Source organism: Pteropus alecto, unplaced genomic scaffold, assembly GCF_000325575.1.
Source record: "Pteropus alecto unplaced genomic scaffold, ASM32557v1 scaffold194, whole genome shotgun sequence".
In the NCBI taxonomy this organism is placed as follows: domain Eukaryota; kingdom Metazoa; phylum Chordata; class Mammalia; order Chiroptera; family Pteropodidae; genus Pteropus; species Pteropus alecto.
In genome coordinates, this window is record NW_006436281.1 from 194,638 (window position 1) to 199,909 (window position 5,272).

Below are 5,272 nucleotides of genomic sequence, written 5' to 3' on the forward strand. Positions count from 1 at the left end.
AATCTCGTTGAGTGCTTCTGCTAGGCCAGGTACCGTTCTGAGTGCTTTATTACATAACTTGGTGAATCGTTACAGAGGGAGGCAGGTGGACGTTGGACTACGGACAGAAATGGAGGAATATGGGGGCGGAGAGAGAAGAGGCTTTGCTGCTAGCTTTGAAGAGGCAGGAAGGGGTCGAGAATGAAGGAACATAAGTGGGGTGGCTCTAGAGGCTGAAAAAGACCCAGCGTCTCCCAAGGGAGCGCCACCCTGCCAACACCTTGAGTTAGGCCCCTTAAGACTCGTTTCAGATTTCTGACCTTCAGTGTTATGAGAGAATAAATCCCTGTTGCTTTAAGGAGCTAAATTTGTCATAATTTGTTACAGCAGCAACAGGAAACTAATACAAGTGGTTAAGTCGCTTGCCTAGGATGACTTAAATGGAGAGTCAGGATTCGGACTCAAGCAGTTAGGCCCTGCCACCCACACTCATAGCTACCAGGCTGAGGGGTGCTGTTCCTGGGGAAGGCGGGGCAAGCACCAGGAGCTAGAAGTCCCCAGCCTCTTTCCATCCGGTTCTCCACTGGTCCTCTTTGCCACGCCTCTCTCTGGCTTCGTGGGGTTACAGGGACCTGGGGAGAAGAGGGGTTCCAGAGAAGAAACAAGTTGCAGAGTTTGTAGAAAGAAAAAGGGTTGGTTTCCTGCCTCTAGCACTTTGCCGCTGAAGTTGCACCACCTCGCTGCAGGAGCAGAAACAATAAATGCGATTCAAGGCTAGTGTTGCTAGGGTATAAAAAGCTCCTGTTAGGGATTAAATTCTGTGCCTCAGCCCAAGGAAGAAGGGGAGAGAGAGAGAGAGAGAGAGAGAGACAGAGACAGAGAGAGAGAGGAGCTACACCTGAACTCTAGCCTGGTCTTCAGTGCTCTAGAAGGAGATGCGTCAACATTAACGATGACAGAGAGAGAGAGGCAGAGAGACAGAGACAGACAGAGAGAGAGACAGAGACAGAGAGAGAGAGACAGAGAGAGAGAGAGAAAGAAAGAGAGAAAGAAAGAAAGAAAAAAAAAGAAAGAAAGAAAGAAAGAAAGAAAGAAAGAAAGAAAGAAAAAGTAGGAAAAAGAAGGAAAGAGGTGTAGTGGATTCCTGACTTCTAGCTCTCAGAATGCGACCTTATTTGGAATAGGGTTGTTGCCGATGTCATCCCTTAAGATGCGGTCCTAGTGGTGTAGGGTGAGCCCTAATCCACTGGCACTGGTGTCTTTATAAGAAGACATCCACGTGAAGACAGAGACACAGAAGTCCACGCAGCGACGAAAGCAGAGATCGGAGCTTTGCGGCTACAAGCCAAGAAGCGCCAGAGATCGTCAGCAAGCCACTAGAAGCTGGCGAGGAAGGGTTCCCTTACGTGGTTTCAGGGAGGGCACAGTCCTGTTGACATCTCGATTTTGAACTTCCAGCCTCTAGATTGCGCGACAATACATTTCTGTTGTTTTGAGCCGCCCGGCTTGTGGTACTTTGTTGAGGCAGCCCCGGGAAACTCGTACAGCTGCTATGAATCAATAGGAAAATTAGCAGAGGACAGAAGAGGAAGCACATTTGGCTCTTATAAAAATGGCACTAAAATACCATATGCATCAGTTAGCTTTTGCTTTGTTACACCACCCCGACAGTTTGTGGCCGAAAACAACAAAACGTTATGCCTCGAGATTCTGTGGCTTGGCTGGGCCCAGCTGGTCTAGGCTGGCTGGGCCTGGTTGGTCTTGGATAACCTCACTCCGAGGTCCTCAGCTGGGCTGGCTGGGATGCCCGGAGCCTCTCTTTCCAGATGCTTTCCCATCCCACCGGAGGCAAGCTCATTCACACAGCGGCAGAAGGGTTCCTGGCAGCAAGAAATTTAGAACAGAACCTGCAAATTTTCCTGCATCCGAGGCTCAGAACGCATGCGGCATCACTTCTGCCAAATTCTAAAGCAAGTTCCGAGACCGGCTTGGTGTTGAGGAGGGGGAGATAGACCCCATCTCTTGATGACAAGGGGTGCACAGAATTCGTGGCCGCTGGCACCCTCCCACACCCTTTTCACCTACACGTGGGAAAAAATAAAACAGTTTGATGATACGTGGAGTTGGCAAGTCTGTAGGGCAACAGACGGTCCCCTCTACCGCTGGTGTGTCAGTTCGTACCCCATGGAAGATCATTTTGCAATTGCTCTCAGAATCACAAACGCAGAAAAACCTTTCGACAGAGCAAAACCACTTACTGCTTGGGGGAACTTGGCACATGTATGAAATGATAATGGCACAAGGTTCTTCATTGCAACATAGTTTGTAACACCAAGTGGTGGGAAGATATCTCACTGTACAAGAGGTACATTTGCCCAACAGAAAAAAAGAAAGAGGGAAGTATGTAATTCAGGTTACGTTACCTACCGTCAAGTGGAAAACTCCAGGGGCACAACAGTGAGTAGCGTTCGCTGTGGTTTGCGCCTCAAAGGGGAATGCATATGCCCGTATTTGCTTGTACGTGTATTAAACAACGCCTCTGATGTCCCCTCGCCTCCAGTTTCATGTGTTTGCGCAGGTCGTGGCCTGTCCACCCAGCCCGAGTGGCCAGCTAACGTTTCAAGAGACTGGATTTTTCCAGTTACAAAGCACCAGGACCCACTCCCACCTCCCCGACCTCAGACTCCAGAACGGGGGACCTGGTCTGGCTTCTTCCCACTCCTCCTGGATCAGGGGGCTCTGGGTCCACCCGCAGGAGGTGGGCCTCCTCCCCAAGCTCCACCCTGCCACAGCACCCAGCCAGGAAAAGCCACCCCCAGGGTCCTTTAGGTTTCGCATTTCCAGAGCAAGCTTCTTGACCGTTAGTGCTGATTGAGGGCCCCAGCCTGGAGTCCTGGAAGCCTGACAGGCCTGCCGAGTGACCTTGGACTGGTCCTCTCTCTTGCTTAGACTCTCTCCTCCGAGCTCAGGAGAGAGGCCCACCCCAGCCTTGTCAGGCCCACTGCTGGATCACGAGGATGATACCCAGCCTCCTATTCTTGGCGGTCTACATTCCTCAACTCATTTAAGCCTCACTCAGACATAGGCCCTCTTTGACAAATGAGGAAACTGAGGCTCAGGTGGGAGAAATGTCCTGTCCAGGGCCACCCAGTTTGAAGCGGCAGAACCAGAACGAGAACCCAGGCCATCTGGCTTCAAAGTGTTCAGCCCCCTCTAGATGGGGTCTGGTCTCCTTGAAGCCTGAGCACCGTTAGTACGAATTCCCAGACACTGAAGCCGCAAGCCACCCTTCATCAAGCACTAAGTGTAGGCCCTAGGGTGTGCCCGCTTAGCGGATGAACACATCGAGGCCACAGACAGGAAGGGACAGCCCCACAGTGATATCTCAAAGAAGAGACGGGGGTGCTCAAAGATCATGAAGAGGTGACTCTGACGGGGACCGAGCTTCAGGCCTGGAAGGCACATCCTAGGGGTGCTGGAGATCGACCTTACAGTCACTGAGAATTTGTGCAAATTGGGGCTGCCTGTCAGAGGTGGGGAGGGGCAGGAGAGCAATGCTGGCTTCCTCCCGCGGGGGGCCGTCTTCCCTCTTCCCTTCTGGTGAAGCTCAGTGGTCAAATCAGAGAGGTCTGGGTTCAAATCTTGGCTATGCCCTGTGCCACGTTCCTACTTTGTGGCCTTGATGGCTCTGAGTCTTAGTTTCCTTCTCCGTAAAATGAGGAAACTCAGGGCTGACTTCAACTGTACCAGTTGTTAAAATGTTGAGCTACTTCCAGATTTAGTTAGAAAAAATCCGCCACCCAGGACCCCGAGCGCCCCCACTGCATGTCTGGGTCCTCTCAGACACCCCATGTTCCAGCGACTGAAAGGAAAGCTCCAGGTGAGTGGCCGCCACCAGGACAGGCAGAGCTATTGTTGCTACAGGGCCTGTCCGATACTGACTGATGGGCAAGGATTTGGGGTATTTCTCCTGGGGTTAATGATGATGGCTTGTAGGTCTACTGTAAGGGTTCAGTGAGTTAACGCCTCTGTGGATGACCAGGCGACCTATTAATAGCAGCATCACGGAGTAGCCTCAGGCTTGTCCCACAAGCCTCTCAGGACTCAGTTTCCCCATCTCCGAGGTCCCTAAGCACCTCTTCTCTCCCCTCTTCCCGCCACCAGTTGTCCCATTGGGCCAGGATGTTGGGTGGGGCTGCTCCCTCCCCAGCCGATTTACTCTCCCTCTTCCAGGGCTGCTAAGGACCTTGGATAAAAGGCCAGGGCGCCAGTGTCCTGCGTCCTGCTCCCCAGCCTGGATCATGCTTGGGCTCCTCCCCACTCTGGCGATCCTGAGAGTGCCGGCCACCCCAGCAGGTAGGCGCAGTGTATGGCGTCTCTCAGAGGGTGGGAGGGTCAGCCCACCATCACAGGGGGGTGGGGATGGGGCTTCAGAGTCAGCCTCAGCTCCTTCCACCTCGACCCTGTCTCACAGAGGCAGCAGAAGGGAGAGTTTGCGAGCTTGGTTTTGGAACCCGGCTGCCTAGTTTCAAGTCCTGGCTCTGCCATTTCTTAGATGTGTGGCCTTGGGCACTTCGAGGTTAAGCCACTTAACTTCTCTGTGCTTCAGTGTCCTCATCTGCGAAGTGGGAGTGATGAGGACCCTGCCTCAGAGGGCTGTTGGGGGCATTCACTGAATTGTTTGAGGAGCTTTTCAAGAGCTTAGAATGGCATTGGGCCATAAGTAGGCCTGTCTGCGGGGGAGTTCTTGTTGGTGGGAGTAATTATTATTATTCCTTTACCTTGCCTGCCTATCTCCCTTTTGATTGTAAGTTGCCACTGCTGGCCCAGGCTGGGAATTAAGCGACCTGGAACCCAGCCAGGACCTCACTGTGTGATCTCAGGTGAGACTCTGGGTCCAGTTTCCTCTCGTCTAAAAGCAGGTAGGAGACAAGGTCAGCAGTTTTCAGGCTGTGCTTCTTAGAGCCTGGAGGCTTCTTGGAGGAGCCTCGGGACCTCTCTGGAGGTCAAGGAGAAGGCTGACGAGCTCTCCACACCAGGGTTGAAAAAGAAGTCTCAAAAAAAGAGGAGGCTGACAGGACAGATGTGATTCTCCCCAGCCCAGCCCGGCCTGAGAAGGGAAATTCCACTTGTGTCTGTTCCTTTCTGGGCTCGTGAGGGAGGTGTCAGGAGAGAGAGTTCCGTGGTGAGAACCGGGGGATGCGACGGAGATGCCAGCAGCTCCGGCTCGGAGATGCCAGCTCCCACCTCTAACGCTGCTTCGCCCACCTGGAAGCCATGTGCGCACCTCCGG